Genomic DNA, 15045 nt, shown 5'->3' on the forward strand with positions numbered 1-15045 from the left:
TCGCTATTCCCAGTGCGAACTGTCTAGTTAATTTAGTAATTTTTTTTTTCAAAGTTAGTTACTTTTGACAGACTAGAGGTGCCTGGAAATTACTAAAAATAAAAAAATATAATGATAATAAAAAGAATCTAACGTAGGTACGTACTTATATTTATGTAAGTCAATAGAAGATTAAATTTTATTGTTGTTACGGGTTCTCGCTATAACAATTGTTAAAAAAAATTAATTAATAATTAAAAACATAAGAGGTTAATGGACTATGTTTCTAGTCATAAAATGAAACTAGATACACACACAACCACTTTATTCTCTACGTGCCAAATACGCAAACTCTATAGAGTTATCCGAATCAAACTCTACTGTTGCGACAATGGGATTTTCTTCCTTCTCGCCTGAGGAGTCGGAGTCTATTTCTATTATTTCATGCTTTGCCTCCAGGTACTCTTCAGACACTGGAACCACTTGTCCTAAGGTCTCTGCAGCCTCAGAACCGAACTCCATATTTTGTTGCTTATCCTGTTCTGCTTCAGTATCAAGATTTTCTGCAAAGGCAAGTGGCGTAGCAACCCAACTTTCTCGTAGAGCCTGTGCTGTTGCAATATTCAGATTTTCTGTAAACTTTTGTGCTGTAGCAGGATTATCATGCGACATTGGATTATTTATAGTTGACAGCATCTGCGAAATGTACTCTCATTCTCTTCGGATATCTTGTAATGTAAAATCCGTCCTAAATAAATATCAATGAACATAATCAATCTTATAGTCCGTTGGCTATTCCCAGTCCGAACTGTCTAGTTAATTTAGTAATTATTTTTTCAAAGTTAGTTCCTTTTTGACAGACTAGAGGTGCCTGGAAATTACTAAAAATAAAAAAAATATAATGATAATAAAAAAAAATTTAACGTAGGTACGTACTTATATGTAAGTCAATAGAAGATTAAATTTTATTGTTGTTACGGGTTCTCGCTATAACAATTGTTAAAAAAAAATAATTAATAATTCAAAACATAAGAGGTTAATGGATTATGTTTCTAGTCATAAAATGAAACTAGATACACACACAACCACTTTATTCTCTACGTGCCAAATACGCAAACTCTATAGAGTTATCCGAATCAAACTCTACTGTTGCGACAATGGGATTTTCTTCCTTCTCGCCTTAGGAGTCGGAGTCTATTTCTATTATTTCTTGCTTTGCCTCCAGGTACTCTTCAGACACTGGAACCACTTGTCCTAAGGTCTCTGCAGCCTCAGAACCGAACTCCATATTTTGTTGCTTATCCTGTTCTGCTTCAGTATCAAGATTTTCTGCAAAGGCAAGTGGCGTAGCAACCCAACTTTCTCGTAGAGCCTGTGCTGTTGCAATATTCAGATTTTCTGTAAACTTTTGTGCTGTAGCAGGATTATCACGCGACATTGGATTATTTATAGTTGACAGCATCTGCGAAATGTACTCTCATTCTCGTCGGATATCTTGTAATGTAAAATCCGTCCTAAATAAATATCAATGAACATAATCAATCTTATAGTCCGTTCGCTATTCCCAGTGCGAACTGTCTAGTTAATTTAGTAATTATTTTTTCAAAGTTAGTTCCTTTTTGACAGACTAGAGGTGCCTGGAAATTACTAAAAATAAAAAAAATATAATGATAATAAAAAAAAATTTAACGTAGGTACGTACTTATATGTAAGTCAATAGAAGATTAAATTTTATTGTTGTTACGGGTTCTCGCTATAACAATTGTTAAAAAAAAAAAATTAATAATTCAAAACATAAGAGGTTAATGGATTATGTTTCTAGTCATAAAATGAAACTAGATACACACACAACCACTTTATTCACTACGTGTCAAATACGCAAACTCTATAGAGCCATCCGAATCAAACTCTACTGTTGCAACAATGGGATTTTCTTCCTTCTCGCCTTAGGAGTCGGAGTCTATTTCTATTATTTCTTGCTTTGCCTCCAGGTACTCTTCAGACACTGGAACCACTTGTCCTAAGGTCTCTGCAGCCTCAGAACCGAACTCCATATTTTCTTGCTTATCCTGTTCTGCTTCAGTATCAAGATTTTCTGCAAAGGCAAGTGGCGTAGCAACCCAACTTTCTCGTAGAGCCTGTGCTGTTGCAATATTCAGATTTTCTGTAAACTTTTGTGCTGTAGCAGGATTATCACGCGACATTGGATTATTTATAGTTGACAGCATCTGCGAAATGTACTCTCATTCTCTTCGGATATCTTGTAATGTAAAATCCGTCCTAAATAAATATCAATGAACATAATCAATCTTATAGTCCGTTGGCTATTCCCAGTCCGAACTGTCTAGTTAATTTAGTAATTATTTTTTCAAAGTTAGTTCCTTTTTGACAGACTAGAGGTGCCTGGAAATTACTAAAAATAAAAAAAATATAATGATAATAAAAAAAAATTTAACGTAGGTACGTACTTATATGTAAGTCAATAGAAGATTAAATTTTATTGTTGTTACGGGTTCTCGCTATAACAATTGTTAAAAAAAAATAATTAATAATTCAAAACATAAGAGGTTAATGGATTATGTTTCTAGTCATAAAATGAAACTAGATACACACACAACCACTTTATTCACTACGTGTCAAATACGCAAACTCTATAGAGCCATCCGAATCAAACTCTACTGTTGCAACAATGGGATTTTCTTCCTTCTCGCCTTAGGAGTCGGAGTCTATTTCTATTATTTCTTGCTTTGCCTCCAGGTACTCTTCAGACACTGGAACCACTTGTCCTAAGGTCTCTGCAGCCTCAGAACCGAACTCCATATTTTCTTGCTTATCCTGTTCTGCTTCAGTATCAAGATTTTCTGCAAAGGCAAGTGGCGTAGCAACCCAACTTTCTCGTAGAGCCTGTGCTGTTGCAATATTCAGATTTTCTGTAAACTTTTGTGCTGTAGCAGGATTATCACGCGACATTGGATTATTTATAGTTGACAGCATCTGCGAAATGTACTCTCATTCTCGTCGGATATCTTGTAATGTAAAATCCGTCCTAAATAAATATCAATGAACATAATCAATCTTATAGTCCGTTCGCTATTCCCAGTGCGAACTGTCTAGTTAATTTAGTAATTTTTTTTTTCAAAGTTAGTTACTTTTGACAGACTAGAGGTGCCTGGAAATTACTAAAAATAAAAAAATATAATGATAATAAAAAGAATCTAACGTAGGTACGTACTTATATGTAAGTCAATAGAAGATTAAATTTTATTGTTGTTACGGGTTCTCGCTATAACAATTGTTAAAAAAAATTAATTAATAATTAAAAACATAAGAGGTTAATGGACTATGTTTCTAGTCATAAAATGAAACTAGATACACACACAACCACTTTATTCTCTACGTGCCAAATACGCAAACTCTATAGAGTTATCCGAATCAAACTCTACTGTTGCGACAATGGGATTTTCTTCCTTCTCGCCTGAGGAGTCGGAGTCTATTTCTATTATTTCATGCTTTGCCTCCAGGTACTCTTCAGACACTGGAACCACTTGTCCTAAGGTCTCTGCAGCCTCAGAACCGAACTCCATATTTTCTTGCTTATCCTGTTCTGCTTCAGTATCAGGATTTTCTGCAAAGGCAAGTGGCGTAGCAACCCAACTTTCTCGTAGAGCCTGTGCTGTTGCAATATTCAGATTTTCTGTAAACTTTTGTGCTGTAGCAGGATTATCACGCGACATTGGATTATTTATAGTTGACAGCATCTGCGAAATGTACTCTCATTCTCTTCGGATATCTTGTAATGTAAAATCCGTCCTAAATAAATATCAATGAACATAATCAATCTTATAGTCCGTTGGCTATTCCCAGTGCGAACTGTCTAGTTAATTTAGTAATTATTTTTTCAAAGTTAGTTACTTTTTGACAGACTAGAGGTGCCTGGAAATTACTAAAAATAAAAAAAATATAATGATAATAAAAAAAAATTTAACGTAGGTACGTACTTATATGTAAGTCAATAGAAGATTAAATTTTATTGTTGTCACGGGTTCTCGCTCGAACAATTGTTAAAAAAAATTAATTAATAATTCAAAACATAAGATGTTAATGGACTATGTTTCTAGTCATAAAATGAAACTAGATACACACACAACCACTTTATACTCTACGTGCCAAATACGCAATCTCTATAGAGCCATCCGAATCCGAATCAAACTCTACTGTTGCAACAATGGGATTTTCTTCCTTCTCGCCTTAGGAGTCGGAGTCTATTTCTATTATTTCATGCTCTGCCTCCAAGTACTCTTCAGACACTGGAACCACTTGTCCCAAGGCCCCTGCAGCCTCAGAACCGAACCCCATATTTTCTTGCTTATCCTGTTCTGCTTCAGTATCAAGATTTTCTGCAAAGGCAAGTGGCGTAGCCACCCAAATTTCTCGTAGAGCCTGTGCTGTTGCAATATTCAGATTTTCTGTAAAGTTTTGTGCTGTAGCAGGATTATCACGCGACATTGGATTATTTATAGTTGACAGCATCTGCGAAATGTACTCTCATTCTCGTCGGATATCTTGTAATGTAAAATCCGTCCTAAATAAATATCAATGAACATAATCAATCTTATAGTCCGTTCGCTATTCCCAGTGCGAACTGTCTAGTTAATTTAGTAATTTTTTTTTTCAAAGTTAGTTACTTTTTGACAGACTAGAGGTGCCTGGAAATTACTAAAAATAAAAAAATATAATGATAATAAAAAGAATCTAACGTAGGTACGTACTTATATGTAAGTCAATAGAAGATTAAATTTTACTGTTGTTACGGGTTCTCGCTATAACAATTGTTAAAAAAAATTAATTAATAATTAAAAACATAAGAGGTTAATGGACTATGTTTCTAGTCATAAAATGAAACTAGATACACACACAACCACTTTATACTCTACGTGCCAAATACGCAAACTCTATAGAGTTATCCGAATCAAACTCTACTGTTGCAACAATGGGATTTTCTTCCTTCTCGCCTGAGGAGTCGGAGTCCATTCTATTATTTCATGCTCTGCCTCCAGGTACTCTTCAGACACTGGAACCACTTGTCCTAAGGTCCCTGCAGCCTCAGAACCGAACTCCATATTTTCTTGCTTATCCTGTTCTGCTTCAGTATCAAGATTTTCAGCAAAGGCAAGTGGCGTAGAAGCCAAACTTTCTCGTAGAGCCTGTGCTGTTGCAATATTCAGATTTTCTGCAAAGTTTTGTGCTGTAGCAAGACTATTACGCGACATTGGATTATTTATAGTTGACAGCATCTGCGAAATGTACTCTCATTCTCGTCGGATATCTTGTAATGTAAAATCCGTCCTAAATAAATATCAATGAACATAATCAATCTTATAGTCCGTTCGCTATTCCCAGTCCGAACTGTCTAGTTAATTTAGTAATTATTTTTTCAAAGTTAGTTACTTTTTGACAGACTAGAGGTGCCTGGAAATTACTAAAAATAAAAAAAATATAATGATAATAAAAAAAAATTTAACGTAGGTACGTACTTATATGTAAGTCAATAGAAGATTAAATTTTATTGTTGTTACGGGTTCTCGCTCGAACAATTGTTAAAAAAAATTAATTAATAATTCAAAACATAAGATGTTAATGGACTATGTTTCTAGTCATAAAATGAAACTAGATACACACACAACCACTTTATACTCTACGTGCCAAATACGCAATCTCTATAGAGCCATCCGAATCCGAATCAAACTCTACTGTTGCAACAATGGGATTTTCTTCCTTCTCGCCTGAGGAGTCGGAGTCCATTCTATTATTTCATGCTCTGCCTCCAGGTACTCTTCAGACACTGGAACCACTTGTCCTAAGGTCCCTGCAGCCTCAGAACCGAACTCCATATTTTCTTGCTTATCCTGTTCTGCTTCAGTATCAAGATTTTCAGCAAAGGCAAGTGGCGTAGCAGCCAAACTTTCTCGTAGAGCCTGTGCTGTTGCAATATTCAGATTTTATGCAAAGTTTTGTGCTGTAGCAAGATTATCAAGCGACATTGGATTATTTATAGTTGACAGCATCTGCGAAATGTACTCTCATTCTCGTTGGATATCTTGTAATGTAAAATCCATCCTAAATAAATATCAATGAACATAATCAATCTTATAGTCTGTTCGCTATTCCCAGTCCGAACTGTCTAGTTAATTTAGTAATTATTTTTTTCGAAGTTAGTTACTTTTTGACAGACTAGAGGTGCCTGGAAATTACTAAAAATAAAAAAAATATAATAATAAAAAAAAAATTTAACGTAGGTACGTACTTATATGTAAGTCAATAGAAGATTAAATTTTATTGTTGTAACGGGTTCTCGCTCGAACAATTGTTAAAAAAAATTAATTAATAATATAACCTTCAATTTAGGTTTATTAAGTTTCGGTTGTCCCAGATGTCAACCGTTGTAGCTCCGGTTCACTCAAGTGGAGACGGGAGTGAGTATATCTCAAATCTGGGATGTTAAAAATGTAAAATTTAATTGTCAGGCGCCAGTCAGATTTATCTGAGCCATAAAGTTTCTTTCCCTAACCTAAATCTGACAAAAGTAGGAAATAAAGAGACAACCTTAACTTACATTCGTTTATTTAAAAAAAAATGTGCGAAGAACCACACTTGGTTTCAATATGAAAAGTAAATGTCAAAAACATATGTTTACACGTCGGATAAAATTTAGACCGCAGTACTAATTTTAAAATTATAATCAAGTTACAAATTACAACCTTAATCCCCTTTACTATTCGAAAAAAATTTTGTACTATTTCTCCCCCAGACTATTTAAAATTTTAAGTAATGTTATTAATTATTTAATCACATAAAAATAGTAGAAAATGAAAGTATACCTATGTATAACAATCTGCCATTTTAGCAGATGAATAAAACTTTACTTCAGGGAAATACCTCAAGTTATAGGCATTGGATCCAAGGCGAACAACAGATGGGTAAATTAAGTTACAACACTACAGCATAGCTGCTTTAAGTTTAAAAGTGTGCCCAAATATTGTACATAGGCATTTACAAAATGTTTAATCAACTTTAAAGTGAAAAATTATTACTTAGTTAATAGATTTAAATGAAAATTTGCATCAAGAATTTTATTAATCAATATTTCAAACCCGCAAAATTTAAATGTAAGTTAAAAAGTCAGTTAAATAAAACTAAAAACTTATCAAGTCTCCTCCGCTTCCTTCTACCATCCTAACACTGGATGTGTAACTCCAAGGGAAAAGATACATGGAAAAGTGCTTCCATAAACTTCACCAAAATCATTTTTGAATAAAGCAAAATCAAACTGCTACAGACTTCTACATACGAACCCAAGCTGTACAGTCTCAAATGCATACAAAACCAGGAATTGGTGGTCTGGATTGTAAAATAAAACCCCAAATACTAAAGATCCAGACGCAGAAATCTCCAGATACTGAAAACTGCCCTAAAAATACCATCAAGTATTAGTACATGAAGTGAACCTTCAGATCCCTTCCCAATACTTTCCAAAAACTAGTTAGAACTGATATTCTTAGGTACAAAGAAAAAATGATTAACTAAAAAGACACAAAGTTTCTGAACTGTGAAAATGAACAAAATATTATGTTACAGTGAAGCTGAATTACTGAAAATTACAGATCTAAACCTCCCTTACCCCTTTTCTGTAATAGAAAGTTAATATACAAAAATAAATAGATCTAGAAATGCTTTACAACAGAAATGTAAAATAATCTCATTTACCTCAATTTGAGAGCGTTTCCAAAATTAATCGACGTTTCAATAATATTCCAACAAGCTAAGCAGCCTGTATACTTCCTCCAAAATGCTGTGACCACAGGGTTAAAACTCCCTTAACAGGTTAAAAAGCATGATACATCACAAATACCAAATTTCCATCAAAATCTTGCGAAACTCCAAAAATACAACTATCAGAGGCTTCTTAAATAATAATAGACGAACTTCTTAATCTCCACAATCCGTGATGGTTTCAAATTACCATATATTAAATTAGAATTCGTCACTCACACCTGTTAATCATGCAGACATTTTAACGTCAAAATCAGAAGTGAGGAGTCCAAACGACGGACCCCGGAAACTGTCAAATCCTTGGGACACAATAGAACTACCAAAACACATCGACCATTGAAGTGATAGCCCCGAACGGCCGGATGACGTCATAAATCAAATCACCAAATAGACTTTGAGTAGTGTCTTTCACATGCTCTAACAATTTCTCATGCTAATCGGAGCGACAAAACTAAGTTGTCATTCGTACTCGTACGACGAGTAAAGAGCAAAATACATCACTCGCCATTCAACTGTTCCAACTATTCTGTACACTTGACAGAGCGACAAAACTAAGTTGTCATCCGTACTTATAAAACGAGTAGAAAGCAAAACATAACATCCTTGATGCCACCAACCACGGCATTAGAAACACTAGTTATGGTAGAAACATCTACCTAACCATGAAACACGTAAGTTCCAACCTATCCCATAGTGACATCACAGAACACACCGCTCTTGAAACGACACAGCGGACGTCTCCTGAACTACAGTCTAATAGCCCAATACCTGAGATATACGAAAAATCAAAACAGAAGAAAGAAGAACTGATTGATAACCAAACATATTTTATTATTTATTATGAATGATGAAACGACTTTAATCGATTACAAAAGTGATAGAAAATAGTGTTTAATCGTAATTCTACTGATGAGAATGGGTAAACTCGTCATTCTCAGTCCTGTGTAATACCTTACAAGAAAAGTTCTATTGCAAACCACTAGATGTTAACAACCAAAATAAAAGATTACTACTTAGCAAAACAAGATAAATGAATGTTAAATACATTTCTACTAAACACTCTAAACAGGTATGAATCAAACAACTACATACAGTCTGTTCTAATTATTATTAATATGTTTTAGAGAATATTATCTCAAGGAATCAAACTTCCTAATAAATTATAGCATTTATCAAGCTGAAATATTTTAGAGGATTTCTCTAAGAGGTTTTATGCTTTCCATATAAACACCCTAACAAGTTATAGTGCCTGTCAGACTGAAGCGGCTGATTTTGGACTATCAAGAGACACACAGGTATGTACACACAATAGCCCCACGGTTACTTAAAACTAGAGTAAAAACCACATAGAGAACCCCAATTATACCCAAAATAAGAAACAAAAATAGCTAATAATAAATAACCTTTTTAGCAAAGTTTTCAACAAGTGGACGCTAACACAACAACCTTGTCATGATGGTCGATAGAAATATAGTTACAGCCAGTACCCCTTAACCGAATGAGGTAGCAAAGTGGACAAAACCTTTGGGCTGACAGTTAAAGTAAAAATGAAAAAAAAACTCTCAGAAAGACATTTCACTACCTATAAGGAACTATACAATATCTACACTTAGAAATTTCATATACTTTATTATGTAACAATGTTAAATAAATCACATAACAGGTACAAATTTACTTAATATATATCCAAATTACACTAACAATCCTAGGGTCAAAATAAATCTGTTACAATAATTCAAAACATAAGATGTTAATGGACTATGTTTCTAGTCATAAAATGAAACTAGATACACACACAACCACTTTATACTCTACGTGCCAAATACGCAATCTCTATAGAGCCATCCGAATCCGAATCAAACTCTACTGTTGCAACAATGGGATTTTCTTCCTTCTCGCCTTAGGAGTCGGAGTCTATTTCTATTATTTCTTGCTCTGCCTCCAGGTACTCTTCAGACACTGGAACCACTTGTCCTAAGGTCCCTGCAGCCTCAGAACCGAACTCCATATTTTCTTGCTTATCCTGGTCTGCTTCAGTATCAAGATTTTCTGCAAAGGCAAGTGGCGTAGCAGCCAAACTTTCTCGTAGAGCCTGTGCTGTTGCAATATTCAGATTTTCTGCAAAGTTTTGTGCTGTAGCAGGATTATCACGCGACATTGGATTATTTATAGTTGACAGCATCTGTGAAATGTACTCTCATTCTCGTCGGATATCTTGTAATGTAAAATCCGTCCTAAATGAATATCAATGAACATAATCAATCTTATAGTCCGTTCGCTATTCCCAGTGCGAACTCTCTAGTTAATTTAGTAATTTTTTTTTCAAAGTTAGTTACTTTTTGACAGACTAGAGGTGCCTGGAAATTACTAAAAATAAAAAAAATATAATGATAATAAAAAAAATTTAACGTAGGTACGTACTTATATGTAAGTCAATAGAAGATTAGATTTTATTGTTGTTACGGGTTCTCGCTATAACAATTGTTAAAAAAAAATAATTAATAATTCAAAACATAAGAACTTAATGGACTATGTTTCTAGTCATAAAATGAAACTAGATACACACACACAACCACTTTATACTCTACGTGCCAAATGCGCAAACTCTATAGAGCCATCCGAATCCGAATCAAACTCTACTGTTGCAACAATGGGATTTTCTTCCTTCTCGCCTGAGGAGTCGGAGTCCATTCTATTATTTCATGCTCTGCCTCCAGGTACTCTTCAGACACTGGAACCACTTGTCCTAAGGTCCCTGCAGCCTCAGAACCGAACTCCATATTTTCTTGCTTATCCTGTTCTGCTTCAGTATCAAGATTTTCAGCAAAGGCAAGTGGCGTAGCAGCCAAACTTTCTCGTAGAGCCTGTGCTGTTGCAATATTCAGATTTTATGCAAAGTTTTGTGCTGTAGCAAGATTATCACGCGACATTGGATTATTTATAGTTGACAGCATCTGCGAAATGTACTCTCATTCTCGTTGGATATCTTGTAATGTAAAATCCATCCTAAATAAATATCAATGAACATAATCAATCTTATAGTCTGTTCGCTATTCCCAGTCCGAACTGTCTAGTTAATTTAGTAATTATTTTTTTCGAAGTTAGTTACTTTTTGACAGACTAGAGGTGCCTGGAAATTACTAAAAATAAAAAAAAATATAATAATAAAAAAAAAATTTAACGTAGGTACGTACTTATATGTAAGTCAATAGAAGATTAAATTTTATTGTTGTAACGGGTTCTCGCTCGAACAATTGTTAAAAAAAATTAATTAATAATATAACCTTCAATTTAGGTTTATTAAGTTTCGGTTGTCCCAGATGTCAACCGTTGTAGCTCCGGTTCACTCAAGTGGAGACGGGAGTGAGTATATCTCAAATCTGGGATGTTAAAAATGTAAAATTTAATTGTCAGGCGCCAGTCAGATTTATCTGAGCCATAAAGTTTCTTTCCCTAACCTAAATCTGACAAAAGTAGGAAATAAAGAGACAACCTTAACTTACATTCGTTTATTTAAAAAAAAAAATGTGCGAAGAACCACACTTGGTTTCAATATGAAAAGTAAATGTCAAAAACATATGTTTACACGTCGGATAAAATTTAGACCGCAGTACTAATTTTAAAATTATAATCAAGTTACAAATTACAACCTTAATCCCCTTTACTAGTCGAAAAAAATTTTGTACTATTTCTCCCCCAGACTATTTAAAATTTTAAGTAATGTTATTAATTATTTAATCACATAAAAATAGTAGAAAATGAAAGTATACCTATGTATAACAATCTGCCATTTTAGCAGATGAATAAAACTTTACTTCAGGGAAATACCTCAAGTTATAGGCATTGGATCCAAGGCGAACAACAGATGGGTAAATTAAGTTACAACACTACAGCATAGCTGCTTTAAGTTTAAAAGTGTGCCCAAATATTGTACATAGGCATTTACAAAATGTTTAATCAACTTTAAAGTGAAAAATTATTACTTAGTTAATAGATTTAAATGAAAATTTGCATCAAGAATTTTATTAATCAATATTTCAAACCCGCAAAATTTAAATGTAAGTTAAAAAGTCAGTTAAATAAAACTAAAAACTTATCAAGTCTCCTCCGCTTCCTTCTACCATCCTAACACTGGATGTGTAACTCCAAGGGAAAAGATACATGGAAAAGTGCTTCCATAAACTTCACCAAAATAATTTTTGAATAAAGCAAAATCAAACTGCTACAGACTTCTACATACGAACCCAAGCTGTACAGTCTCAAATGCATACAAAACCAGGAATTGGTGGTCTGGATTGTAAAATAAAACCCCAAATACTAAAGATCCAGACGCAGAAATCTCCAGATACTGAAAACTGCCCTAAAAATACCATCAAGTATTAGTACATGAAGTGAACCTTCAGATCCCTTCCCAATACTTTCCAAAAACTAGTTAGAACTGATATTCTTAGGTACAAAGAAAAAATGATTAACTAAAAAGACACAAAGTTTCTGAACTGTGAAAATGAACAAAATATTATGTTACAGTGAAGCTGAATTACTGAAAATTACAGATCTAAACCTCCCTTACCCCTTTTCTGTAATAGAAAGTTAATATACAAAAATAAATAGATCTAGAAATGCTTTACAACAGAAATGTAAAATAATCTCATTTACCTCAATTTGAGAGCGTTTCCAAAATTAATCGACGTTTCAATAATATTCCAACAAGCTAAGCAGCCTGTATACTTCCTCCAAAATGCTGTGACCACAGGGTTAAAACTCCCTTAACAGGTTAAAAAGCATGATACATCACAAATACCAAATTTCCATCAAAATCTTGCGAAACTCCAAAAATACAACTATCAGAGGCTTCTTAAATAATAATAGACGAACTTCTTAATCTCCACAATCCGTGATGGTTTCAAATTACCATATATTAAATTAGAATTCGTCACTCACACCTGTTAATCATGCAGACATTTTAACGTCAAAATCAGAAGTGAGGAGTCCAAACGACGGACCCCGGAAACTGTCAAATCCTTGGGACACAATAGAACTACCAAAACACATCGACCATTGAAGTGATAGCCCCGAACGGCCGGATGACGTCATAAATCAAATCACCAAATAGACTTTGAGTACAGTGTCTTTCACATGCTCTAACAATTCCTCATGCTAATCGGAGCGACAAAACTAAGTTGTCATTCGTACTCGTACGACGAGTAAAGAGCAAAATACATCACTCGCCATTCAACTGTTCCAACTATTCTGTACACTTGACAGAGCGACAAAACTAAGTTGTCATCCGTACTTATAAAACGAGTAGAAAGCAAAACATAACATCCTTGATGCCACCAACCACGGCATTAGAAACACTAGTTATGGTAGAAACATCTACCTAACCATGAAACACGTAAGTTCCAACCTATCCCATAGTGACATCACAGAACACACCGCTCTTGAAACGACACAGCGGACGTCTCCTGAACTACAGTCTAATAGCCCAATACCTGAGATATACGAAAAATCAAAACAGAAGAAAGAAGAACTGATTGATAACCAAACATATTTTATTATTTATTATGAATGATGAAACGACTTTAATCGATTACAAAAGTGATAGAAAATAGTGTTTAATCGTAATTCTACTGATGAGAATGGGTAAACTCGTCATTCTCAGTCCTGTGTAATACCTTACAAGAAAAGTTCTATTGCAAACCACTAGATGTTAACAACCAAAATAAAAGATTACTACTTAGCAAAACAAGATAAATGAATGTTAAATACATTTCTACTAAACACTCTAAACAGGTATGAATCAAACAACTACATACAGTCTGTTCTAATTATTATTAATATGTTTTAGAGAATATTATCTCAAGGAATCAAACTTCCTAATAAATTATAGCATTTATCAAGCTGAAATATTTTAGAGGATTTCTCTAAGAGGTTTTATGCTTTCCATATAAACACCCTAACAAGTTATAGTGCCTGTCAGACTGAAGCGGCTGATTTTGGACTATCAAGAGACACACAGGTATGTACACACAATAGCCCCACGGTTACTTAAAACTAGAGTAAAAACCACATAGAGAACCCCAATTATACCCAAAATAAGAAACAAAAATAGCTAATAATAAATAACCTTTTTAGCAAAGTTTTCAACAAGTGGACGCTAACACAACAACCTTGTCATGATGGTCGATAGAAATATAGTTACAGCCAGTACCCCTTAACCGAATGAGGTAGCAAAGTGGACAAAACCTTTGGGCTGACAGTTAAAGTAAAAATGAAAAAAAAACTCTCAGAAAGACATTTCACTACCTATAAGGAACTATACAATATCTACACTTAGAAATTTCATATACTTTATTATGTAACAATGTTAAATAAATCACATAACAGGTACAAATTTACTTAATATATATCCAAATTACACTAACAATCCTAGGGTCAAAATAAATCTGTTACAATAATTCAAAACATAAGATGTTAATGGACTATGTTTCTAGTCATAAAATGAAACTAGATACACACACAACCACTTTATACTCTACGTGCCAAATACGCAATCTCTATAGAGCCATCCGAATCCGAATCAAACTCTACTGTTGCAACAATGGGATTTTCTTCCTTCTCGCCTTAGGAGTCGGAGTCTATTTCTATTATTTCATGCTCTGCCTCCAGGTACTCTTCAGACACTGGAACCACTTGTCCTAAGGCCCCTGCAGCCTCAGAACCGAACCCCATATTTTCTTGCTTATCCTGTTCTGCTTCAGTATCAAGATTTTCTGCAAAGGCAAGTGGCGTAGCGACCCAACTTTCTCGTAGAGCCTGTGCTGTTGCAATATTCAGATTTTCTGTAAAGTTTTGTGCTGTAGCAGGATTATCACGCGACATTGGATTATTTATAGTTGACAGCATCTGCGAAATGTACTCTCATTCTCGTCGGATATCTTGTAATGTAAAATCCGTCCTAAATAAATATCAATGAACATAATCAATCTTATAGTCCGTTCGCTATTCCCAGTGCGAACTGTCTAGTTAATTTAGTAATTTTTTTTTTCAAAGTTAGTTACTTTTGACAGACTAGAGGTGCCTGGAAATTACTAAAAATAAAAAAATATAATGATAATAAAAAGAATCTAACGTAGGTACGTACTTATATTTATGTAAGTCAATAGAAGATAAAATTTTATTGTTGTTACGGGTTCTCGCTATAACAATTGTTAAAAAAAATTAATTAATAATTAA

At 34.1% G+C, this 15045-nt stretch overlaps 2 long non-coding RNA genes across 2 annotated transcripts; both read left to right on the forward strand.

Moving 5' to 3' along the window:
- The first annotated feature begins 8645 nt into the window (after positions 1 to 8645).
- LOC140449668 (uncharacterized) lies at positions 8646 to 9495 on the forward strand. The gene is made up of 3 exons (XR_011951859.1): positions 8646 to 8878; positions 8934 to 9104; positions 9221 to 9495. It is a non-coding gene; the product is annotated as an uncharacterized lncRNA (long non-coding RNA).
- A 3894-nt stretch (positions 9496 to 13389) lies between these two features.
- On the forward strand, positions 13390 to 14215 carry LOC140449669 (uncharacterized). Its single transcript, XR_011951860.1, has 3 exons — positions 13390 to 13602; positions 13658 to 13828; positions 13945 to 14215. It is a non-coding gene; the product is annotated as an uncharacterized lncRNA (long non-coding RNA).
- The last annotated feature ends 830 nt before the right edge of the window (positions 14216 to 15045 follow it).

Source organism: Diabrotica undecimpunctata, chromosome 9 (genome assembly GCF_040954645.1).
Source record: "Diabrotica undecimpunctata isolate CICGRU chromosome 9, icDiaUnde3, whole genome shotgun sequence".
In the NCBI taxonomy this organism is placed as follows: Eukaryota; Metazoa; Arthropoda; class Insecta; order Coleoptera; family Chrysomelidae; genus Diabrotica; species Diabrotica undecimpunctata.